This window comes from Epinephelus fuscoguttatus, linkage group LG19 (assembly GCF_011397635.1).
Source record: "Epinephelus fuscoguttatus linkage group LG19, E.fuscoguttatus.final_Chr_v1".
Classification (NCBI taxonomy): Eukaryota; Metazoa; Chordata; class Actinopteri; order Perciformes; family Serranidae; genus Epinephelus; species Epinephelus fuscoguttatus.
Genome location: NC_064770.1, coordinates 29,580,152 through 29,608,017, shown reverse-complemented (window position 1 = coordinate 29,608,017; position 27,866 = coordinate 29,580,152).

Genomic DNA, 27,866 nt, shown 5'->3' with positions numbered 1-27,866 from the left:
CAGCATTGAATAATTTAGGCAGAACCCTTTTTTATCTGCTGAGCTTGGAAAATATTTATGAAACAGTAAGGTTTGTTTCCCTGAATGAGGATGCATACAGCAGTGTAAAAATCAGCATGATCAAGATTCTCAGAGATTTAAAAAAAAAAAAAAAAAAAAAAAAAAAGTAAGCTCCATGGACCCTGATGGTATTCTGCCCCCGTCACGTCTTTGTCATCATGAAACATTCCTGATGTACACTACACATGCACTCGCAGACACACATGTGCCCTGCAGTTTCCCTGGACAGCAGTTCGGAAATCTCTCAGCAGCGCTCTCAGCCTGGGCAGCTGATGGCTTTGAACTCAGCTCCTCTGGGACCTTCCACGTCCTCTTCCTGCTGCACGTGGAGCCCAGAGGCCTGACTCTCCCTACTGTGAATTCATGAATAATGACAATTCGCAGGCTCTCTGACATATAAAGTGTGATCGGATCAGCTCCTTACCCCTGACCTTCTGTGGCGGCTGAGGATGACGAGGCTAAGAGGAGGAGAGGAGAGAGAGAGAGAGAGACGGGATGGTGTGAAGATCAAAGGGAACTCTGCCGTAGGACAAAGGCGTCTGATCAGAAGAATCTGAATTCGTTTAGATGCCAGGATGTTGCCAGGTTGTTATTTCCCTCATGTTATGATATATAGCACATTGTATCGGTATGTTTCCCCAGAACACAATAACCCCCCGCTGACTCCACCGTTCCCTCACTCTATTCAGACATCTTCACATACAACTCAGTGTGAATATAATTCTGAATATAGCCAAAGGCCATGAGGGGGTTTTGCATAGCAATAGCACACTGTGAAACTCTAAGGAGTCTCTTGTCAGCGGGCTTTCAAACACACATCCATCATCTCCCCTGAGAGTGTCAAATTAGCAGCAAGCTAAACAGGTGGCTTGCCAGCAGATGCCAAGAAGCTAGCAGGAGAGAGATTGAGGTCATGTTTGTTTAATCGCCCCGGGGGTCAAGTACCAGATGGATTTGACTTCTTATTCTTCTGATGCAGGGGAGAGAAAGCTGTGTAACAGCTAATGGGGCAATTAGAGCTCCCTGCAAAGTTTAAAAATATGGTGACATTAAAATTGGATATTTGATTTGGACTCTTCTGTGTTAACGTTTATGCTCCCACCTTTAGGCGTCAGGAAATGCACTGAAAACAGTGTTGTTGGTTTTCTGTTAGGTAGCGTGAATATTATTAGTATAGCTCTATGAACTGTAACTGTGAGTAAAGCTGGCAAAGATCTGACGCTGTGTATGATAACAAAAATTAAATTATCTATCACAGTCTTCTGGTTTAGTTGAAGTTTTTTTCTTCAACCAATAACTTGATTTCTGTTAATAATTCATGTTTTGACTTTTTATTGCTCTTACCAATGATGGCCAAGAGTCATGTAAGTTCGTCCATCACTTTGTCCAGACTGAAACATATAAATTGGATAGTTTGGATCTTTTGATGTAGCATTTTATGAGATTCTTATTCATAGTCAGTATATTGCATAAAGCTGATGAAAGTCAGCTTGTCACCAGTTTGAAAAAGCAGACCACCAAGGAAGCAAAGCAATATGCCCACCTAAACATAAATCAATGTAAGATTAAATGAACATTATATTTAAAATAGTTTCATCTCTTCACCTTGCCGTATGACTGCAGTTTTCAACAGGAAACTGATGCTGTTATATTACTCTCTTCAAAACATCGCTGCCTCCATCGGTTAGTTAATGTATTTGCTGAAATACATGGCGTATGGACGTGAAGCGCCATGTAGGCGGGGCAGAGTTGCACTTGCAACGCATGTTTGTGCTAGCTTCACTGTGTGCATATTGACTTTTGCTAGTAATAATGCAGTTGATTATGCAGGGTTTGGAAGCATAAGCTGTCTTAACTGGTACTGAATTAATTAAGTGGATTGTTGTAGCCACAGGATGCATTGATTTATTTGATTTATTTTATTCAAAATGTAAAAACACACACAAGGTTTCTCTGCTGCAATGAGGTCTTCATTTTTTTATTTTCCAAACAGATTGTACTGATTTTTTTTACACAGTTTTTTGTAGTTTTTACCTGTTTGAGGGCTGCAGAGCTGCGTATCAAGAAAAATAAATAGACCAGCTATGTAGAAATAACATGTTGATAATATGATATGGATACATGCTGTGCTGTGGGCATGCTGCAGCAGACATGTCACAGTCACACTGCTAATGTGTCCCATGTAATTTGGCCATTAGTGTGATTTTGGCATTTAAAAGGGTTAGTTCAGATCCATCAAAGTCACACAATAACACTAACTAACTGATCAGGGCAGTGGTGGACCAGCAGCTCCAGTGGTCAGCAAGCTAAAATTACTGTTTTTGTCAATGGAAAATAATGGCTTTGATAAGAGCATACAAGGAAAACTGAAGCCGTTTACAGCTCCCCAGCCAGAAAGGACTGTCAGATGGCAAGGTAATGCGCTGTAAATATTCTCAATGTAGTGCACACTTAAATTGTTATTGATTTTTCTGAGCCAGAAAGCAAAGCTTTCAATTTACTGATCCATCTACGTCCCAGCCCTCACCCATGGTCATGAACTCTGGGTAGTGACCAAAAGAATGAGATCGCGGATACAAGCTGTGGAAATGAGTTTCCTCCATGGGGTGTCTGGGCTCAGCCTTACAGATAGGGCAAGGAGCTCGGACATCCGGAGGGGGCTCGGAGTAGAGCCGATGCTCCTTCGCATCGAAAGGGGTCAGTTAAGGTGGCTCGGACATCTGATCAGGATGCCTCCTGGGCGCCTCCCACTGGAGGTGGTCCGGGCATGTCCCACTGGTAGGAGGCCCTGGGCCAGACCCAGAACACGCTGGAGGGATTACATATCCAGGAGGAGCTGGATGTCTGGGGTGCTTTGCTTGGCCTGCTGCCCCCACAACCCGGCCCCGGATAAGCAGATGAAAATAGATGGATGGATGGATGGATGGATTGCTGCTGCACCCTGTCCACAGCAGTACAATGCTTAGCTTCCACGTTAATATTTCTGCCTGCCTCTGGGCCAACAGACATCTATTGTATGTAATGCACTAGGGATGTAACGATTACCGATATTACGGTAAATTTCGGTTAATTTTTACACAGTAAGAATTACCGTTTATGTTTAAATTAATTGCATTATCGATGGATAATAAGGATATGTAATAACAGCCTCATTCAAGTCTCGCGATGCAGGCGCTGCATGAATGCATACCATGTGTAAACACAAAGAATGAAAACATGGTGGGAGGTGGTGATAGCGGCAATTCGGCAACTAAAGGCACAGAGTCTGAGGTCTGGGCGTCCTTTGGGTTTCTGAAGAATGCCGAGGGACAGCTGGTGAAGGACAACTATCCTGTGTGCAGAACATGCAGAAAGAAAGTTGCTGCGAAGGGTAGCGATACTACAAATCTGCTGGCTTATCTCCGTGACCATCATCCACAGCTTTACAACCAATGCAAGTTATGCTATGCAAACATCAGTTATTGTGTGAGGGACTTCGGTTTTACTGAGGTTGTCATAATGTGTAACTCTCGACGTATACGGGACATTTGAGCCATATCTGTCCTCCTAAACGGCGACTAGGTTTTCCGTTTTCGTTTAAGACACTTAGGAGCTAATACTAGCTGAGTATCTAATAGCCGTATTAGCGTCTATGTTGCTAAGTGTCTCAAAACGAAACGGAGCTGTAAACACTGAGTGGAGCCAACAGAATATAAACCGATGTAACGTAACGCTAATTGAGATCAACTATGATTGAATCACTGTGATTATGGTTTGTATGGCGAGCTAGAATCGATATAGACGGCCAGTTATGCTTTCTCGACATAAGCTCAAGGAAACAACATAAAATGCTGCCGTGTTAACCTTTGACCGAGAGCCTTAATGGGGGCTCTCGGTTTTATAAGGTTAATTAAATTCACTGCTCACAGTCTTGACCTAAAACACACACACACACACACAGAGACACGCACACACGAGAACATGCACTCCTTTTCTCATACAGGCACTGACTCCTCTCACTCACATGCACACTTCTAATGTGTGAATTATTCTATGTAATGATGACCATTGCCCTTTGGGTTTTTTTGGTTTCTCCTGCACATTTGTGATATCCATTCTATATATTGTATGTTTTTTGTTCTACTCTTGCATTGTTTTGTTTAATATATATTTTTCCTCTCGTGCTATATAAATTGTTTACATATTTTGCTGACTGTTAAGATGCACCAGACAAATAAGCTTTGTTCCTGTAATTTGTTTACATACATTTTGTCATTTAAAATAAAATTTTCTGTTGCTGTGCCAATCCCTTGCCCCTTTAATGTGAAAGTTTCATTTTAATATAAGATTTTGGCTGTTAACATTTTGCTATGATAAGGAAGTTACAAGATTTAGTGACTTTATTTCAATATATCAATTTTCTGGACATTTTACAGCGCTTGAAAAATATCGCGATATTATCGTTTACCGTGATAATTTGGTCAGATATCAAATTTTCCATATCGTTACATCCCTATAATGCACTGACTGTGGATATGTATCTCATACAACCTCCCAAAAGATGTGCACTATCCCTTTAACAACTATTAACCAGATTGTCATGAAATGCAACGTTAGCATGCTATCACACTAAACATTCTACCTGCTAAACATCAACATGTCAATGTCGTCATTGTGGCTGTGTTAGCATGGTGATGTTAGCACTTTGTACAGCCCCAGAGAGCAGCTACCATGGCTACAGACTTCCCTTTTTGCTTCTGTACTGTTGATCTTAGTCCCAGTTCAGAAAAGAGGAGAATCAGACGACTAAAACACATAGAGTGTGTTTTAACTGGGTGTGTGAACCAGTGCTGATGAAAGTTTGTTATTACTGAACCCCCTGTGGTTTGCAAATGTGCTTGTAATGAAAGTATGACGCTTCATGTATAATCTCGCCTACTACTAAGCACTGACACAGTTTTATCTGTCTTTTTATGCCAGTGGTTAGAATGTTTTTATATATATATATGTTAAGATCTATCACAAGTATACATAAACACCATACAATATATTATATAAATGATATCATTATTGTATTATACTGTAAGATTCATATTATATGTGGCTTTCCTGTATTTCCCATGCAAGGACATGATGACACGCATGTAGTTTTCCCCCGGTCCTACATGTAATGTTGAGGTTGATTCAAACTAAATGTCCAGAGGATACAACGTAATGGCATTCTGGCTGCTGAAAGTCTCATCTTTCCTGTTTTTTCCAGCGTGTAAATTGGATCCAGTAATCGCCTCAGTAAGCAAATGAGATGATTTAGGGAGTAATTTGTGGGAGATAACTTTGAGGTCAATGGAGTCCACCCATTCATTTGCATTAGTTCTGTTTTTCTCTTGTCTTCTCAGTTGTGCTAACCGAGTATTTTCTCACATTTAGATTTCTCTTACCATCTGTCAGCGTCTAATACCTATGGTAGCATCCTATTACAGAGAGTGTTCCCTCTGCTTTACACCACTTAACTATGATTTCACTTCTAATGGTACTAACAGGCATCACCAATCCACTGTTTCATAGACTCGTGTTCTGTTTGTGACTTTATTTAGCTGCAGAATACGTCACTGTACATAAATATATGCTTAGTAGTACTTATAATAAATAGTTTGATGCTTTGGGACCACGGCCAAGAGTTAAATGAGAACATTGATACCACTCTTACAGATGCCCTTCAAGATGGTTAGCCTGATTCTGTCTAAAGGTAACAAAATCCAGCTCCTCTAAGGCCCTGTCTACATGAATACAGATATTTTTGTAGACAGATATTTTTCTTTTCCCATTTAAAAAATAATTCTGTTTTCACGACATTTGTTTTTTACAAAATATCTCCATCCACACAAGAACACAAAAACAACTCTAAATGCTGACATGCGTGCAGTGTTCACACAGACAGTGTTGCTGCTGCAGCACTGCTGCAGAGCTGCCTGCCACCGTGAGTTCTGTATTTCCACAATTAAAAGCTGGTGCTCCACTTATTTATGGAGCCATGCAAGCCACCGCATCGTCAACAACACTGTACTGGAAATATTTCACAATGAAGAGCCTTGTGTTAACAAAAGAAAGGATTCTGTCCATAGAAACGTTGTCAAATGGCTTTTATTTTAAACTGATACAGGAAGTGTTGAGTTAAAAATAAATATTTATATTTTTTTATGCCTGTGTCAGCTTACCCTGACATTCTTACCCTAACCCTAACCAATCCCACTCCTCTTACCTAAACTTAATCAATCCAACCAATGAAGGCAACGAGCACTAGCCAATGAGAGGGAGTAAGGGATGGGTCATGCCCTCGATGTCCTAGGATTTGCAAATTTGCCAACTGGACACTGGGGTTATTTGCGTTTAGCTGGCTAATGTTACCAGAAAGCTGTCCAGTAATTTACCTGATGGTTCTCTTTAGTCACGTTTAACATTAGTGAGCTCCAGAGACTTGGCTGGATAGGCTGTGCATGCTAATGTTAAACATGATTAAAGCGAGCCATTACATAAATTACTGGACACTTTTCTGGCAACGTTAACTAAATTTGCAACCAACTTGACTCAACAACACTGACCAGGGGTATAGGCAAAGACATCTCAAATTTTCACTTTAAAGAAAATGAATAAAATCACTTTTTTGTTTTAATTATGATTCATCTGTTGGCTGACGTTACCTGAAATGTAATGTGTACCGCAAATATGATCATCTGATCCCAATATCCAGCACTTCCTATTTACAGCTGTTATCCACCTTTGTCTCTTTTCAGGAGGGAACTGTCTCACGTAGCCAAATTGATCTGGCCCAGCGTTGGCCCAAACTCGGCATGCCAGATGAAATTAGCCAGGCTACATCTAGTTGTCCGACTCAGTTGAGACTTGCCATGAATGACGCCCCAGAATCAGGCCAAATCAGCAGGCCTGATCCTGGACACTATATCTATCTGTCTGTACACCATATTACCACACAAGTTTGCACCATAGGTAGACTGCTAATCTTGTATTTTCTGTGCACCAACCACATTTAAATAGTATCGTTGTTGGCATTGCCTGTGTTTTGCCCATCAGCAACTACTGTGTTCATTAGCAAGCTTTAGAGGTGCGGCAGACTTTTATACCATTGGACAGAGCCGACTAGTTGTCTCCCTCTGTTTCCAGTTGTTTATACTAATCTAAGATAAGCTAACCTTCTCCTGGCTCTAGCTTTATATGTAATGGACAGACAGACCTAAGGGTGACATCAATCTTCTCATCTAACTTGCGGCAAGAAAGCAAAGAGTTTTTCGATTGGGATTGGGTAGGAATACTGACAGTCTAGAGCCCCACTGACAGTCTAGAGCCCCAAGCTGAGAGGGCTTGACTAAAATGTGTTAACCAAGTGTATATTTTTGAATATTTAGTATGTTTATTTCACACTGTACTGGTGTTGGAACAGGGTGAGATTTAACTGCAAAAACTGTAAACAAGTCAAGATCAAAAACGTGATAATATTGCAGCTAACTAAATTTAACAAGCTGGGATGAATCTGAGGAGTTGCTGTGCAGACTGAAAAAAAAGTCTTCTACGCAGATTTCGATCAGGTGAAGTTCAGATTTTTGGCAGTTGACTGGTGTTATCAAAGTGGGAGGTGTGTAGGATTTAGATGGGTGAATATAGGTGATTTTTACAGATGGAGTAACTGATGTGGAGATTAGAAGAATGGGATTGGGGGTCAGAATCAGCTGCAGTGCAGTAGAGACCCCATTATTTCCAGTTGCAACCTCTCTCGCTTTCTAGCAGTGGACCGTTACAGTTATGAAGCTGAGTCTTTACTTGTCATTCTGTTTCTCTTGTTATTAAATTTAGGTATTGCATTATGCATGCGAGGGGAATATTACTGCAGTCTGTATTCGATTGTTGAAGAGGTTGCCCTTGCTTGGGATTGCCTGAAGGGTTTTTCCCTTCAGTCACTGAGCCAGTTAACCACATCGTCACACAATAACTCAAGCCTGTGGCCTTAACATCACAGAATGTGTTTCCAGTATGACTCCCTGCAGCCCTCTGCTCACAATTACCATTAATGACTCTTTCAAGCTACCAGGCAATTCCTCATGAACTCACATCCATAGTTGCAGAGTCAGACCCTGCTTCAGCTGCAACACAAGGCAGCCCTGCTCCTGCTGCTGCTGTTGTTGGTTCTGAATTATACACTTATCACACAAAATACGATAGAGTAAATCATGTGTTACATATCTGAAACGATTATCTACAACTTTTAGCCATAGTGGCTTGTCTCCGAGGATGACATGTGTTGGTCAGTCCCCAACTTTGGTCTGGATTGAAATATCAGATAAGACAGAAATATTCTTTATCATCCCCAGAGTTTGGTGGCATTAGGGTTAGGGTTAGGTCAAAGTTTTCACCAATCCTAAAAAATATTGCAACATTTCCCTGATTGACAACACAACATTTTGTATAGACATTCATAGTTCTCAGAGGACAGCTCCTACTGACCTCAGTGATCCCTTGACTTTATGGTTTTCAGTAAAATGTCTCAAAAACCATTGGATGGATTGCTATGAAATCAGGTACACAGATTCATGTCCCCCTCAGGATAAACTGTAATGACTCATATGATGCTCTGACTTTCATTCAGCATCATCATTAGATCAAAATTTAATGTGTACTTTGTCTTTTCTTTGTCCTACTTTGGTTTATGACCAAATTCTTGCAAAACAAATGACATTCCCATCTAACCCGACGCACCGGGTGGTTTGACACGGAAACAGCTGGGAAGACATTGTTGGAAACTGTTGGAAAAAAGGCAGGCACTTTCAGATAGTTCTTGGCGGATGATTGGATGAATCTGTCTATCACCAGCAGAAAAGCTTTCGGTGCTGTTCTTTGCGTCTTTGAGTCTTGTTCATGAGTGAGGGTAGAATGGAGCCTTAGATGGATCGGTGGTTTGGTGTGGCTTCTGCAGTGATGCAGGCGGTGCGCCGGACCATTGTGGTGAAGAGGGAGCTGAGCTGGATGTCCCCACCCTCACCTATGGTCATGAGCTCTGGGTAGTGATCGAAAGAATGAGATCGTGGATACAAGTTTCCGAAGTGAGTTTCCTCTGTAGGGTGGCTGGGCTCAGCCTTAGAGATAGGGTAAGGAGCTCAGACATCTGGAGGGAGCTCAGAGTAGAGCCGCTGCCCTTTCGCATCGAAAGAGGTGAGTTGAGGTGGTTTGGGCATCTGATCAGGATGCCTCCTGGGTGTTTCCCATTACAGATGTTCCAGGCACGTCCTACTGGTAGGAGGCCCCTGGGGCAGACCCAGAACACACTGGAGGGACTACATATAATGTCTGGCCTGGGAACTCCTTGGGGTCCCACAGGAGGGGCTGGAAAGTGTCACTGGGGAGAGGGACGTCTGGGGTGCTTTGGTTAGCCTGCTGCCCCTGCGACCTAGACTCGGATAAGCGGATGAATACAAATGGATGGATGAAAGTTTCGGATTCACTGTGCAAACATGATTGACACAACATGAGGTTGTATTTATTTTCAGACTTGTGAAAATTCCAGATGTAAAAACTCAGTGTACAAAGACCTTAACAGAGGTGCCGGCATGGTTATAGACTCTTGTTTAAATGTCTCTCAAGTTTTACTGATGGAGGTCTCATGCTGACTGATATTTAGACATTAGGTTGATATGGGCAACAGGAATCTGATCTTTTCAACATCAAGGCTCAATTTGTAAGATGAAAGTATGTGTGGAACACTGACTATGTGAAAGCACCTTAACTACCTTCTTATACAAAATGAAAGAGGTCAGAGAAAGCATTTATACTGAGCTATGCACTTTCAGTTCCTTCCAGTGGTATCTTCTTTGGCCTCTGGCTTGCCCATTTACCAGTGATGTTACTCCTGACTCTCACAAAAATGTGATGGCTGTTATTACACAGGGGGCATTTTTAGCAGTTCGAAGCACCTTTTTGTAATTGTTTTGCATCTTCTGAACCATTCTGTGTGCTGCTTTGAGCTCCAGGCGCCTCACTTTTATCCACCCAGCACGCCTTGCAATTTCAGGAAAAATGCCCGTAGCACCGAAAGTTGAGAACGGTTCAATTCTGAGCCTAAAACCTGCGGCTTTTCCCTCCACTGTCCAACCACAAGTCTTCCATGGGCCTGTTTTAAACAAGGAAATGTTAGTGGGGCAAGACTCCCTATGCAGGCTGCTCAAAATAAAAGCTGATGTTTTGAAGCCAGCTAAAGATGGCTTGATCAGGCACATTATGGCATATGATTAGACTTTAAGACAAAAACTATGTCTGCTTTACAGTGAAATTAGTCATAAAAGCACCTTAAAATGTTGCCGTCAGTCTGCATTACATAAACACATTGATTTTCATCTTAAACACAATGTAGTTTCCTCTAACTGCAATTTAACTGTAATGTATTCATGTTGAATAAGAGATGAATAGTTCTTGTGTGCAATTTTTATTTTGCTCTTAATGGGATTCTGCCCTAAAGATATAAACTAAGAATCCCTGATTGGGCCCATTGAGCCGTCAGAGGTTTCCCTGCATTCTGTTGTGGCAGAAGAAGAAGAAGAGAGCAGAGGTTTCTGCTGGCATGGCATTATTGGATGTGGAGTCATGATGAAGTCAGAGTCATCTCCTATCCCAAGGACATGTTCATGATCAAAAACCCTGACCGCACTCCCACAGGCTCATGCACTGCACCCAGACTGCTTTAAGAAGTTGGCATTGTTGTTTTTCAGGCACTGTGTCGATTGCTTGTGTTGCTTTGATTGGTTGTACTCGAATGAGAGCCTGGTATTTGCATCTTTTGGCCTTGAGTACAGGAAAGAGAAACTGGAAGGAGTTCCTGTGTTATTGATCCTTCATGGATCTGACTCTGCAGGCAACACAGCCTCCGTTGTTATAATACATTCCTTGAGAATTCTCAAAGCTGCCGACATCCACAGTTACAGACACCTGAAACTCAAGGCACAGACTTGCTTAACCATGCCTGCAGTGTTGGATGACATGGAGCCGCAGCAGTGGAGTGAGTCTCTCCCCTGAGTGTTGTAGAGTTTAGATATTCTCCAACACAAACAGACCAGCAGCCTTTGAGTAAGAAAAAGGCGTTGCTGTCCTTGTCAGCCAGAGCGGAGCAGAGTTATGATGAAAAAAAGTGAGTCATTGTTGATGATTCATTGATAATTTCCTCTGAATTTCTTCATTTTGTTTTATCGCCTGTTACATCACTTTAAGATAATACACAAAGCTTAATACTGATCTTGATAATTTGGGTTTATAACAGCTTCTGACCATGATTCATCATGTCTCTGGCTCAAGTAAGGCAATATTATGTTAATCAGCTGCAGTTTGGCTTTGTGTGTGAACATTGTGAGATTGTTACTGTGAAGTTAATAATGCAACAGAATGTTCACCAATCTCCAACTTTCAACAACTACAACTTTATATCTTACATCAGCCATATACCGTACATCCGGGCCAGAATTTAAAGGTGTAGTTTGACTTTTTTTGCTTTATGGTCGACACTTGGACTTTTTCATATTTTCAGATTAGATGCAACTGATTCGCACCATGCCCAAGTTTTATTCCCCCCCACCCCACCCCCCCCCCACTCCCCCGCAGCTCAGCTTTCACATTAGTGATGTTGTTCTGTAGCCGAGTACACTTGCGTCATCATCTACATGACATTTTTATTGTGCTAAAGTGAAGAGAAGGGCCCCAGGGACCATTATCACCAGGGACCGGCAGAGCAGCGAGGCGAAGCTCTGCTCCTGGCCAAAGGAGGAGTCACTGCTGTTGGGAGAAGAGCTCTCCACCTCCCACCAGAGCTCTGACTGCAGACTGAAGGCCAGAGAGAAGCCAGATCTGTGTCTTTCTACATCAGACTGCACTGCCATCTGATATAGAGGCATCAGTATTAAATTAAGACTGTTTCATAACCAGTCTTGAACTCTATGAGGACATGTTAAATATGAGCCCATGTTTAGGTGCAGCTGGTGTTAAGAACTGATGTGTACTTGACAGGAACCATACATGAGACCACCTTTTCAAGTTTACAGTACACAGTGTTCACAATGATTACATGAACTGGACTTTGGGGTCAAGTGTACTGAGATCTGGGCCTGGGTCCCTGATGTGAAAGCCACGTTAGATGAGAGGACTGATACCTCTCTCATGTCCATGTCCATTAGAGGTCCAGTGTGTAGGACTTAGGGGCTATATCGGCATGAATTAAATGTATTTTAATAAGAACATTTTCTTTAGTGTATGATCACCTGAAATTAAGAATCATTGTGTTTTTGTCACCTTAGAATTAGCAGTTTATATCTACATAGCGTGCAGGTCCTCGTCCACAGAATCCACCATGTTGCACTGCCATGTATCTACAGTAGCCCAGAATGGACAAACCAAACACTGGCTCTACATTTGTGTTACACCATTTTGGCACTGATAACTGTAGTAAGCAGCCCCTCCACGACAATCTGTGTCCAACAAACACTGATTTTAATCATGAAACTACTCTGTTCAGGGTTTTAATCATCTGGCCCATTTGTTTGGAGAGGAAAAGGCTAACAATAAAAACCTCCTGAACGTCTGGATCTTAGGGTGCTTTCAGACCTAGAGTTGTCTTGCTTTGGTCCGAATCAGGGACTAATTTTGTCACAAAGTTGCATAATTGCCTAGAGTTGGTTCATGTTCTCACGGCAGCATTTACAAGCAGACCAGATCAAATGCCTTGTGTGAGAAAGCTGCTCTTGATTGGTCAGAATTTCCATGCAGGAAAAATCCAGGAAGTAAACAAAACATTGAAGAAGAGTACACTTGCAAGATAAATGTGACACTTTCTAATGTCACAATGGAGGGACAACTACGCAGGTTGATTTTAGCGCTGCTCATCGTGGACTATATTGCTGTCATTGTTCATTTTAGTCAAACCATACAGTTTGAAAACGAGGCGCGGCTCCAACTAGAAAACAATGTTTTGATGCATTGGATGTGCTGAATGTGCATATTAAGGCAGTACAGGAGGAGGTGCACATTAATAATCCTCCAGGACTGTAACATGCTAGTTAAGGCAAACAACCCTGAGTTCAACTGAACTGAACCAAACAGGGCAGAAAGCACCCTTAAGTTATCAGAGAAAAAAGGTGAGCACACATTAGCAGGTCCTGAGCTAGGGGCCCATTGATAACAAGCCAAACAGTGACTTGTGAGGTGAAACTGCCTTTTACAGTATTTTTACTAGTTTTAATCAGCTGGTTGGCTTGTTTTAGAGGAGGAGACCTCTGCAGATAATTCAGCACCCACTAAAAATCTCCTGAACAATGAAGACTTTAGTATTTCTAACCAGGACAATTTTCAGCTGTTTGCACTCTGCAATCCTCACAGCTGGATGCCACCAGATCCCCCTGAATCTTAAACATTGCTCCTTTAGATATAAACTAGCACCAGCAGCTGGCTACAGTAGCATAGCTTAGCATAAAGACTGGCTGATTTTGTTAGCTTTGGACAGAGCCAAGCAAGCTATTTCCCCCTGCTAAGCTAACCAGCTGTTAGCTGAAGCGTCAAATTTTTTGAAGCCTGTTTAACTGTTATACCACAATGATTCCCAATCAAAACAGACTTCACTGAGACTTTACCTCCTTAGACTGACAGTTCTGAGCGCCTGGAGTTTCTTTGTTTCACTTTTTTGTTTCCTCTGTCTTTGTCTTCCCCACCTGTCCTCAGTTCACACCAAACCCCTGCAGGCCTTATGTAACCTCAGACGAGCCCTGACTGTTTCCTGAGCTGGCAGCATAGCACACACACACGCGCGCGCACACGCGCGCGCACACACACACACACACACACACACACACACACACACACCTGTCCTTAGGCACAGAGCTGCATGGACTTCCAAAATCATGCCAGTGTTTCTGCACCACACTGAGCGAGACGTGGTAAACTTCACAGCTTCCAGATTCAGGAAGATTTAAGAGAAGCTTGATTTTCTCCAGTGATGATGTTTTGTTGTCATGCTGTGTCCTGACAGGTGTGGCACAGTATACTGAGTTTTTGACACTTTTTGTTACTTTTTTGTTAAAACAGTTCGGTATTTCCCAACGCACAGTACTTGTAGGTCAGATGTGTCTGGTTGAGAGGATGACATATGTAATTCATCTTGGTACTAGCAAGGTAGCCAAGTCCGGCATTTGTACAGTCTAATGGTCAGGGGACATGCAGCTGTGCATTCATCCCCATTAGTATAGCGTGAAACTAAGCTGCAGCTGAGAGACAGAAGCAATGCCTCTGCCATGTTTTGTCTATTACTGACAAAAACAGAGTGTCATCTTAAGAACCTCCACATCCATGTAAACAAAACAGGCTGCCGAAGTCCACTGTTGGCCTATGGTTCTTTGCCTAAGGTTACAGCCAACGCTGATGACGAACCCACTTACATAACAAAGCCTGTATGTAAGTGGTGCTATAAAACAGCGTCATGCAAAGGAGGAAAACCTCAGTCTTCGCCAAGCACCTCAGTGACAAACACCAGGACTTCTCCGAGAAGTACAAAACATGACATGTTAGCGAATAAGCTAGTTGGCTAGCCAGCTAGTGGGAAGGTGATGAGCTGGCATCAGTAGTGTCGCGTATTAACATTAGGCCTACTCTGGATCGTAAAGAGCTTGGCAAGCATATTAGAAATGTGAGTTTTAAAACAACATGTATTGAGCTACAGTTATCCTGGAGTCTCATTTTTGGTGCTTTTGAAACAGTCAAGCTAAACGGCAAAGGGCTGCAGTCTAAACTACAGTGGCTCTATAGTGTAAGACAGTAAAAAAGGTCATAGTCCTACAGTAAATTTAGCATACATTGTCCATAGTGAACACAATGCCCCAGCTAAAAAAATATAATCGGGCTGTCTCGCTAATGGAATGGCAGCACCTATGTTAGAAGTGTTGTCTGATACAACCGCAATCCCCCATTCTTGTGTTGGCTCTGGTGTGACTTTCGTGTACTGCTCTAGTTTGGAGAATGTGAGACAGCAGTCTCCGTATAGTCACATATGAATCCATTGACCCTGAAGTCCAGGTGTCACAAGTTAATGCCACCCATCCTGCTGTACTCAAAGATTCCTCAACTTTATGCTTCACTTCTCTGTAGAGCTTGGGTACGGCTGTGTCGGTGGTGGTCACATACCTGGGTTCACGTGTTTTTAGCATGTAACAAAAGCCTTTGTTTTCAACAACGCTGTATGGACGTAGATCTTTGCACATGAAGTCAGTGATGGACTGTTTTATTTTCTTCGCTCTCTCAGAGTTGGATGGTAGTTTTGTCAAGCTAAGTGTGTCCAGTGTTGGTTGATTTTTCAGCAGAGTGGTTTAGCATTAGCTTGGCCGTCAGCTGCTAACGCTATTTCTGGATGGTGACGTGTGAGGTGAGCCCTCATGTAAGCAGTATTATTCTCATATGACACTCCTTGCAAATGGCATGTGTCATAACCAAGTCCTTCTTTCCATACGTGTTAAAACATCCAAAATAAGTCCAATTGTTCATTTCTGAGTTCTTTCTCTGGTGCCTCCATCTTTGTTTGGATGAACTTCCTTACCTAAGTTGTATTGTATTTGCAAAAATTAATGATGTATATGATAAAATGTCAATAATTGGCATTTGTGTATTGATACAATATCGCCACACAAAATATCAAGATAGTATGCTGTATCAATTTTTCCCCCACCCCTAGTAAATATAACGATAGATTAGCGTGTTTTATACACTCTGTGGGTCTCCTGGTTTTGCAAAAAATGTGATCAACACTTGTGGACATTCTGTTTCTGATCTACTAGGTATCGAGTATTGAATCAGCGTTGTTTCAGTTTCAAGTATCATTTAAGTATTGTGATACTTAACTTGGTATTGAAGTCAAAATTTTGGCATCATGACAACACTGGTCTCGATCAAATGACTGGGGAGTGTCATTATCCAATGTCCTAATATCCCTCATCACTTCCTATTTTAAGTGGCTGCCATTTGACTAAGCATCTTCCTCCTCCTTCAAACCTCCCATATGCCTTCTGTGGCAGAGAGAGTGTGAGATGAGTGGAGGGAAGAGAGGACCGGATCTTTCCCCAGGGTTTGTACTCAAGAGACTCTGCACAAGAATCCCATATTGTATCGTACCAATAGGGACGTCTCTGTCGCTTTTAAGTTAAAATGATAAGAAAAGAAGGGAAAAGTGCAGTTTAGCTAAAGATCAGTGGCCACAATGGCAGCTTCAAATGTTCGCTTTATAGGATGCTAAAGCAAACTGGTGTGATTGTGCCAACAGGTGGATGTCACGTGTGCTGAAGTGAATCTCTAATCTGCCACCTATTCTGTGTGCCAGTTGTTCCTGCAGGCTCACTGGCAGGTTCAAAGCGGGACCAGTGGGATTTTAGCCGAGTTGATCTGCTGATTTGTCCTTATGTGCATCAGCAAAGCACTTTTTAATTCCTGCATGAGAGAAAAAATATGCTGTTTGTTTTCATCACCAGTTACGGACTGTTTTGATCTCCAAGGGGAAAGGAAAAGCTCTCCTTCTTTCCTGAAAGTGGTGTTATTTTGCATGGGACAGCTGACTTAAAACTGAGGTAAAAAAAAAAAAATAAAGAGCAAAGACATGAAGAACAAAGTTTGGAAACTCTATGCGTCTCGTTTGATGGGAGTCCTGTCAGGGCGTCCCAAAGGAAGGTGCATGTCAAGGCGAGGCAGATTGTTGCCACTCTTCCTCAGGTTGCTCCATGCCTGCCTGCACTGGACTGACAAAGGGAGGGTCTGCGCCTTTCAAAGCCTTCCCAGAGTACGTGCCAGAATACTCTATTACGTTTAGAAATCACACCTGAGCCGGAGCCAGCAGGGTCTTGCCTGCTGTCGTATGAGTAGCGCGCTTCTCATTTCTGCTCCTGGCTGGAGACGTGGCACTCCAGGTGAGGTGGGGGAATAAGAAAAGTAGCGCCTTCCACCTCCATCCTTGTTTCAGATCGACTGAACTCGCTACGTGCATTTTAAGTTTTGGATCAGAGAGGTGAAAAACACAAGGCTGTTTACGGAATTCTCTCACATACTTAAGTAAATCCTTCTCTTCAAAGTAAAGGGGAATTATCAGTGACAGCTCACACCAGCACATAGATCTTGAGTCTGCTAGGAGTACAGAGGATAGTGAGAGCTAATGTCAATGCAGCCTCCAAAGGGCTCCAGACTTTGGAAGACTTTCCAAGGGGCTGATGATAATATTAGAGTTGTTACATTTTCATGACTTCTCAACACTCCCACAGCTCCCCGTAGATTAACAAAGAAACAAATGCACCACCTACTGTATGTTGAAACGCAATAATTTCCTTGGAAAGTTACCAAGGAGCAAAGATTATATGAATACCTGCAATATAAGACATGCTGAGTTTTACATTATACAGTATATTACACTTTATACCCAGATATGAGATGAATTGTCTGGAGACTGAGTGAAGCAAAGCTGACAGAAGTTAAAGGAAGATGCTGCTTTCAAGTGTTGCACTTTCTTCTTTTTCTGGGGATTGTGTGCAACTGATGTGAACTTTTTGATGTTGAAGTCATGATAAGCTGCTCTGACTCAGAATTCCACCAAACTATACCTCAGACAGGGGTTTTCACGTTTGTCAAATGTGACTAGTACAAGGCCAACTCACCTGTCCAAACTTTGACCAGTCCAGTATCCCCAGAAATTACATCCACTGGTCTATTCCACACCTCGTGGTTTACATTCAACGTTGGTTGACGGCTGCCTCGGTCAGTTAGTTTATGTTATTGTGTGACTTCAGTGTTTTAAAAGGTTAGTTTGGATATGTCAGAGTCATACAATAACACAAACTACTGATTCACTACTTCACCACTAGGCTCGTTGTCCTTTTCCTTAAAAAGACAGGTAACAGCTTTAATTTGAATAAGCACATTGATTTTAAGAAACAAAACATTAACTGGGAACAAGCCTTCAACCATTAAAAACACACCAATCAGTGGCCACCAATTATTTTCAAATATTTTTGAGAAGGAGGGCCAGCAATTGTATCAAGGAGTCCGTGAACTTGCCACCCCTTGGTGACCACAGTATACCAACTTCAATAAACTAGACTACGCCACTGATACACCTCTATTTAAGAAATACATTTATTGTAAGGAACAATTTATTTACTGGGAACAAGCCTTCTCAAGTTTAAGGGAGACTCGTCAGTACCCATAGAACCAATTTTCATTCAGATATCTTGAAGTGAGTTCAAGGGACCACATTGAAAATAGCCACACCAATTGTTCTCTCACCAAATTGTAGCCTAATTTTGGAGTATTATCCAGCCTCCTTCCTGACAAGCTGTACTGACATGATCAGTACCAATGGATGCCTTAGGTTGTCTAGTTTCACAAGATACCACTAGCTCAAAAAATAAGCGCACCACAGCCTCTTAAAGACAGTAATGTCAACCTACAGGTCTTTTCAGGGGGCAGTGTAGGGGCCAGCAGTTGTGTCAGGGTGGCAATGGCCCCCCCCTGGCCTCCCCTTGTGGGTGCCATTGGTCACAGACCTGATTCTGCATATAAATGAACTCTAACAACACTTAAACCAAACCATAGTTAGCCAACCCCTACAGCATACTGATATATAGGAGAGCCTTTTAAAATACTATTAAAATGGATCCAGCTCCCATTGACTGTCTGCAATGGTGCACTGCAAAGCCAGTCTGCAATATCAGAGTTAGAGCTGAACAAAGTAGAGCAGTTAGGATTTTTAGGGCCCTGGTAGCTGAGAGAGGCCCCCCTGCTGGGCGCTGATCCCTGTTCTTTGGAAGAAAAGCACTTATTATTAATAATTCAGCACAGGAGCCACTTTATTATCAGATGCAGTGCTTTGTCCTCTCAGTGAGAAAAACTGCTGCTCAAACCCTCAATCTTTGTTCTCAAATCGGGAATCAGGGACAGAGATGCTATTAGGAGGTGAAGGAGTGGAGGCAAAGTTTTAGCAGGTGTCTTCAGCTTATTAACGGCCTCTCTTGTGTGCCGCTCTGTTCAACATAATTTAATCCTTTTTACCATATGTGAACCTCGATCAACTTCTTTTTATTCATCCAGTGAGTTTGAAAGCTGAGTGTTTGCAAGGTGCACATCTCTCCTCATTTCAAATGCATTTAGGGGAAGATTGTGCAAATAATGTGAGGAGACATGTTAACAGGGGTTGATTGTGTATTCTGCTGGATTTACTGAGATCATGCTGTTGTGTAAACGCAGCACAGATGGAGTTTACAAGAGCCATGAGGAGGACTGTAGACGGAAGACAAACATGCATTGAATATAGGCTTGTATGTGAGTAAAAACTGATTATTAGAAAGACAAAATTAAGCACTTGAGCTCTTATGAATTAACACAGCATCTGGCTGTGCTCAAACAAACGGTGGACAGATGTTATGGTTTTTGTTCATCACACTTATATATTTATATTATATTTCAACTTGGACCACCAATGAATTGTAAAATCACCGTAGACTGCAACTAGACTTTTGTGGCTGTTCACACCGAAATCAAAAATACTTATTTTTCCTCTTACCTGTAGCGCTATTCATTCATCTAGATTGTTTTTGTATGAGTTGACAAGTGTTGGAGATATTTTTGGAGGTTGCAGACTTTGTTGTGAGCAATTTTGTGTGGGAACTAGATCAGTGGTTCCCAACTGGTCCAGCCGCGGGGTCCAGATTTCTCCTTAGTGATTAGGTCAAGGTCCACACTGTTTAATATATCCAGCGTCATACTTGCGTTTGGCGATGCAGTCAAGCTAGTTTGCTGTCTCTGTCAAGTAGTTGACTATTAGTAAAATACTATACAGCAGGAAATAGCACTTCAAAATAAAAGCTATGCACCAGAAATTCATCCATCCATCCATTTTCATCCGGTTATCTGGGGCCGGGTCATGGGGGCAGCAGGCCAAGCAAAGCATTCCCAGGCCAGATGAGATCCCTCCAACATGTCCTGGGTCTGCCCTGGGGCCTCCTACCAGTGGGACGTGCCCTCTACCTCTAATAGGGGGCACCCAGGAGGCATCCTGATCAGATGCCCCAACCACCTCAACTGACCCCTTTCAACGCAAAGGAGCAGCGACTCTACTCCAAGCTCCCTCTGGATATCTGAGCTCCTCACCCTATCTCTAAGGCTGAGGTCAGTCACCCCATGGAGGGAACTTTTTGGCTGCTTGTATCTGCGATTTCATTCTTTTGGACACTACCCAGAGCTCATGACCATAGGTGAGGGTTGGGACGTAGATGGACCAGTGAATCAAAAGCTTTGCCTTCCAGCTCAGCTCCCTCTTCACCACGACAGACCGGCACAGTGCCTGCATCACTGCAGAAGCTGCACCAAACTGCCGATCCATCTCATTCTCCATTCTACCCTCACTCGTGAACAAGACTCTGAGATACTTAAACTCCTCTGCTTGAGGCAGTAATTCACTGTACTTCAAAATAAAGTGTGTTTTTTATACAAACTTGTTTGTGAGTCACTTGTGGTCCATTCACAATGAACCAGCAATCCACTTTTGGACTGTGACCCGCCAGTTGGGAACCACTGAACTGTAGTAATTATTCTACCGAACTACAGCCGTCAATTGTATCATCATGCAGAGGGAGGTGAGGATCTACTGCTAGCTCATCTAGCACTATTGAGCTAGTTAACATTGCAGCTCAGCCGAGGAGGACGCCATTAATGTTTACATCTTGCGCTGTCACGAGCATGAGCCTCTCATCCATTAGTAGATGTCTGCTTTCTTCTGCATGACGTTACATTTTGTGGGTGTAGTTTGGCAGAAATAAAGTCATTCCTCAACAGCAAGGTCTGTGGAATATCTTGGGTAATTTTTGGCACTTACGCACCACAAGCCGAGTGCCATCTAGTTCCATTGTATTGGAGAGAAGGCATCTCGACAGCCGATATCTCCACAACGCTTAGCAACTCACACCAAAACAATCTTGAATGATAAATTGCACTACGGGTAAGATGAGAAAGATGTTTTGGTTTTTTTTTTTTATTAGGGAGTGAATTGTCCCTTTAAGACCTTTAAGTGTTGGCTGCATTTAGCACATTCATGTTAACACCACCTCCCCCTCCACTTGCTTTGCCTCTCTTTCTCTTTCTCCACCCATGGGATTGTGTGTACCACATGTGCCTAAAGATTAGCAAGAGAAATTTATTGTTACAGTTTTCTCAGGTCGAGATGGCCAAAGTAAAAAAAATTGCAATCAGGATCACCATGGTATTTCAACTCTGAGCTTGGTAATCTCATAGACATTACACCTCTGGCTGCACCTATGAGCTCTCCCTCACTGGCAGAGTGCGTCTGGAGGTTCAGTACCAGGTGCAGTCCAGGAGCTGACTGCATAATGAGCTGCTGCCTGGGTAAATCGGGGCCATAAACGCCATTTATTTTGGTTTTTGTTGGTGTTGATTTGTAAAACTGTTAAAGAACCAGGAGAGGATCTCTTCATTACATGTTCTCGTAATTTAGAGGGTTGTCCTCGACACAGTCTTTATTAAATATAATAAACTCTCATTCTGATTTCTGCTCTTGGTTCAGGAAACTTTATATGTACCCGCAAGTAGATTAGGTTTGCAGTAGAAGACGAGGCACACACATTTTACAAATACCAAAGACCACTGACAGACAAGATAAAAGTACTCAAGGCTCCAAAACTCACTAAAACCACTGAAAATAAATAAATAAAAAGTTGCCTCTACAGCATCTTCTTCATCTGAGTGATGGCTGCTAGAAAAAAGCTGCTTTTATCCTGCTTTGTTCTACACCTTGGGACTATAAAGCGTTGTCCAGAAGGATGACGCTTAAATTCACTGTGCAAAGACAGTCATCATTTAAAACTGAGCTGGTTATCTGCTGTAACTGTCTGGTGTACATGGACGCTGCATCAAGCCGTGACTCACCGATCAGCTCACTAAACCATTTAACACTTTGACTCAGAGAGTTTCTGGTCTTTAAAGATTTCCAAAGAGGTTTTCAATCCATGACACCAAAGCAGAAGATAAAATCGATGCGATAAAAGCACAATAAAATCAGGTCATTGTGGTTTTGTCAATGTGGAAATAGGACAGGTTCTTTAAACTAAACAAACACTCTTGCTCCTTTTGGCTCACGGCTTCAGAGTTCAGTTTTGAGTCAATAATTGCACGAGATATCTGTAAGATTGCCCACATTGAACGGACTGATTCTTAATGGATATTATTTTGTCTGTGTGGGCATGTCTTCTAAAATCAGTTGATTTTCGCTAAGCCCCGCCCCTTTGTGATGGTCTGACAAGCTGTCAGAGTAAGCATGGAGCCTACACTGTAACTAACTGCACTCCCTGAAGAAATATTATCATATTTTTGGAAAAATGAACCAGTGATTTTGGAGAGAAGCAGACAGAGGGGTCAGTCTGTGTTTGAAGGATATATCCAGGATGTCAAACTGACTCAGCAGCAACAACAGGTTAAAAAGACAAAGATAGTTAGAAGCTAAAGCCGAACTATAGGCTACAGATCACAATGTAAAAGTGACCCACCACATCACTGCTGATCGACACAGAAGACAATGAATATAAAGGGAAACTTTGCTGATATTGAACCAGCTGTGTGGCATCACAGTGTGTGCAGATGAACGGTGTTTCGCTTCACCCCCGTGCTGCTGCCAGTCAAACAACTTTCATCTGCACACACTGCAATGACACAGAGCTGGTTGAACATCAGCAAAGTTTCCCTGCTTCCCTTCACTGGTTCCTGTACAGCAGGGTCGGTCTTTGTTTCACTGTTATAATCATTAAAAGCAAAAGCAGCATGTGTATACATTCAGTAGGCTATATCTTCAGTAGCTAGCTAGCTAACCCTACACTTTTCAGGGTCTGATTTTAGTTTTGAAATAGTGAAGAAACGTATATCTTTTTCCAACCTCTCCAGGTAACGAGGATCATTAATACCCGATGTGCCCCAGGCACAACATTTAGCTCCAAATCCACAAAACCAGCCTGAAAATGAAGGAAATCTGACACAATTGCATTAGAGTCAATGGAGCACAGCTGTGTTGTTGTTGGATCTCTGGTCTGAGCCGGCTTGATGTTACGTTATGATTGGCCACTCTGCGTCCGGGGATGGCAGGACTTAGCGAAGGGTCAATTATCATGTCTTTGGTTGTAAATATGTTAAACTGAAGACAAGACTTCTCATGCCATCTGACAAAGTCATCGATACGTGAGCCGTGGCTTAATTGTCTCGTGGTCCTGAAGTCTTTTTACAAAAAAATAGTCATCTGCATACTTTAAAGGGATAGTTCAGATTTTTTGAAGTGGCGTTGTATAGAGTACTTACCCATAGTCAGTGTTTTGCATAGCCTGAGTGTCAGACTGAAGCTCCCAGAACCTTCAGTCTGACATCGCCTCCTTTGATGGCGATTTACAAGGGGGAGGGAATTTGATTTTTCCCTAACCAATCAGTAGAGATCAACGACTCACCCAGAATCTGACGTCATTAGTATCCATGCCTCGGGGGTGCTGAAAACAAGTGAGCATTGCCCATTTAAAATGTCTCCGTCGTCGTGCACGCCCAGCTGCATCGCCGTTAAATCCAGTTTAGCAGCTTCCTTAATTTGGTCCTCCATTAACGCGAGTAGTGGCAAAATACCTCGATAGCATCGTTAATGTGGTCTGTAGGATCTGTAGCGGTCGCCATTGTTGCTATCCTCACCAGTTACCCACTGGCGTACAGCTTGACATCAGCGTGGCGCTGATTGGCTAATCGCTAGACCCCCTGCATTCATTGGTCCGTCCAGCGTTTTGATGATTCATTAAAGTATGCCAGACCAGAGATGCAAGCCTACTCAGTTGAGTGAGCGGGGTCTATGGTCTGGAACCAGGCTATGTATTGCATGTAGTAGATATCAGTCGGCACACCCCCAGTTTGGAGAAGCAGCAGGAAAGCTGATATGGAAGCTAAGCAATGTACTGCTGTGGAAAGGGGCCAGCAGCAAAACATATTTTAGCCACCTAAAAAGACCAATGTAAAAGTCAGTATCAGCTTAAATTATAATTTTGTTGTTGTTGTTGGGAACCTGGGAATATTTTGTCGTGCTTCTCAAAACTGTGGGCGCGCTGACCAACATCTACTGTGTGTAGTATGCTGACTATGGATACCTATACCTACCTATAACTATGGATAGTCCAGACTATCCCTTTAAGATAGTCCTATTTTTGCACCTCTTTAACATTATTAAATCATCGACTTCAACAACTTCATCATGTGACCACCAGGCTGCATATTATGAATTATTCTGCTAGTAAATTCTACTAAATTTAATAGTGATCAAAAGACACTGAAATGCTGAAAACTGTGAAATATGTAGTAAACAATCTATACAATCCCTAAATCAGGCTGCTGTTACTAAGAGCCATGAGAAGACAGTGATAACCTGAAGCAGAGGGCACACATCAGAGTACAGTGCACAGAAATGGACACATGATCATGATCTAACTCTCCCTCCTCCTGTGTATCACTGCAAAGTACACAGCAAACAGTGGCCTATTGTTCCTGCCTCTGCATTACTTTGCATATATTTTCCCTTGAGTCATTTTATATACATGTATTTGGCTTGATACCATACTTCTGCAGACATGAATAGTGTGCTTAGCTGTTGCTATAATTAAATCCCATAATTGAAACCTGAGGGATTATATGTTTTTGTTCTCTGCTCTAATCACCATGCGCTGCCATACGTCACCCCTGTGAATACGACTGTCGTGCTTGTTTCATTATGCTGAGTGTAAAGCTGTGCTAATGTCACGGCGACAGACCTGTGGGTAAATGCCAGAGCCTCGTGTTGTACCCGGCCTCTCTGCCGCAGCCTGGGCGGGGGGTTTGAGCCGTGCGCACCTCATACAGTAGCTCATACAGTAATTACCAGCTGCACAGCCGGAGCTTTGTCCTCCTTTAACATCTTAGAAATACCAGTGTCAGCTTGTCTCCTCTCAGCTGGATGAATCTGCCGACACTTTTAGCTCTTTTTGCGTTTCTCATCTACTTTTTACTCCATGAAGCACTGCGGTATCTCAAATAATAAGGCTGTGTGGAAACGGCCACTGAAGTCCATTTGAAATATCGAGCGCAGATGAGCGTGTGGCAGTTTTTATCCGGGTTATTATGTTCATGCATCAGTCAGGAGGCCATTTCCTCCCTGCAACACCCAAAGAGCCTTTTCAGCCTTCAGTCATCAAAGCTATCATCAGCTCTGCTGCTGTCTGTGGCAGGTGTGCTTTCTGATCACACACACACACTCACACAAACACAAACACACGCCTACATGCAGCTGTTTATTGTTCCTGTCAGGTCAGGTGGAGGGCAGGTAAACAGAAATAAGTCAGCATTGTGTGTTTCTCAGCTCTGCATAATGATTGTTTTCCATCGGGCATTAAGAAACATAATGTGACGAAGAACAGCCGCCATTTGCCCCCACGTGCTTCCTCTTCCTCACTTTGATGGCGATTTTCTTTATTGCCTGTAATTCCTCGCTCATTATTCCTTTGCCTGTGTGCACATGTGCATCCATGGGGGCGCACATGCATGTTAAACAGCTCTCACACTGTATAAATTAGAAGTAATGTCATCTTTGCTAAAGATGCTCCTCTGTCATGTCAAACAGAGGAGTTTAAAGCAGGTGCAGAAAGTCCACTCCTGATAGTCCCTAACACATCACCCAAATGCTACTCACACACACACACACACACACCTCCAGCTGCTCCAGCAGCCTGTTTACAGTTTTAGAGCGGGTACAGAAAGCGGACCGGATGAGTTAGGTTTGAGCTGAAAGGAGTTTCAGTGCGCCTACACTCCACTGGAAATACTTTCTCTGTCTCCGAGTCATGATTAGCATGAATGACAGGTCTGGTGCATTGCAACACCGGAATATAGTTGCTTGCATACTAAAAAGCAGTGATGTTTTTTGTCTGTCTCTAAAAGCTAAAATTAGATCCATCCTGAATATCAGCACAGAGAGGATTATACACACGTTTGTTTCTTCTCACCTCAGCTGCTGCAGAGTTTTGTTTACAGGGCTTCATCAAAAACAGGTAAAACTAAGAGGCAGAACCACATTTCTTCAGTTTCAACATTTCTTTAAGGGAAGTCAGCTGTTTTAGATGTGCTCTCTAAGACTGCACTTATATATGTGCATTGCCTGGCCTGGAGTTATCTCTGAACTTGGGTTGCCTCTGAAATCTGTGTGCAAAATCTGGGATTCAGGCAGAAACCTCCTGTTAGCTCCTACAACAAAAAACACTTAAGGCAGGATTTCTACATCTTGTGAGCCTGTGTTAGTTGAACATTTATCTCGTTACATGGCAAATATGTCAGAAATTATCTCTTGGTGGTGCACAAAAATAATAACTAGTGATCAGTGCTAATTTTGACAGCTCTTTTAGACTTAGTTGTAGTCTCGAGACGAAAAAGATTATTGGTTTTAGTCACATTTTAGTCTTTTTAACCTTCATAGTAGTCTAGTTTTAGTCAAATAAATTGTGTCGTGTATTTGCTGGTTAGCAAAACATCCTGGCGGACAGGGCTGCCCCTGACCAAACTGGGGCCCTAAGCAAAACCTCTCCCCATCCCAAATGTATCATAGGTACAAAATGACCGTACAACAACATGCCATTTAACTTGACAACCTTTATTAGCAATAACAAATGTACTACTGCTACCACTACTATTAGTGCTGGTCTGGTAGTACTACTACTACTTCTACTAATATTAACAAAAAACTACTACTATTGCTATCTATTATTACATCATTATTATTATTATTATTATTATTATTATTATTATCATTATTGTTGTTGTTGTTGTTGTTGTTGTATTATTATTATTATTATTATTATTATTATTATGTACAGACTAAAGTCCTAAGAAAACATACTAATTCAGGATCAAACAGCCTGATATTTCAAACTTTACAGTCAAGTTTAGTTCCCTCTGTCAACAAATGTATCAGTTACACACTCATTTCAATCAGTATTTCCCTGTCTCCTCAAAAGCTGACTGTTATGAATCAAATTCACCAACAGATGGCGACATTTACCTCCATATAAATCATTGAAAATTTAAATTAACAACACAAATTGATAGGCTATAAACTTTAGCTAATATATATTGGCTAAAGTTTATAGCCTATCAATATATACAACCACCAACTGGTTATTTTATCACTCCTTTTCATCAGAGGTGAATGCATAGGGCGTTCACAAGACATTCAATAAATGTTAATCAAGGCCGCTGGAAAAAAAAATTTCTCCAGTCCAGACAGAAATTGGAGACAAAGATTCCTATCTAATGAGTAGCAGCTTAGGTGTTTGTGCCACAAAGTTTTATTTCAACAACATACCCACCTTCAGGTGAAGCACGAGCTTCCTCTTGTTTTGCCTTTTTTTCCCTCTTGCTCGCTCCTGACTCATGATGTCTTTTGGACGACATGTCGACAACTCTTCACCTGCTGCAGCTCTGCAAGTGCCTGCCGGCGCACCCCTCTGATTGGTCAGATATCGAGTGCTGTCAATCATTGCAGCAACGCATGCATGCGCGGTCAGATTACAGGTCTCTTCTCTCCTTCGTCGAGCTGATTCTACGCACGCCTCACGGTAGAGCATGTGCGCATCCATTGCGCATATGCGCAAATGCGTCCCCTCGCGCAAATGTGGCCCCCCCATGGAAGATGAGGCCCTACGCACAGCGCGTGCTCT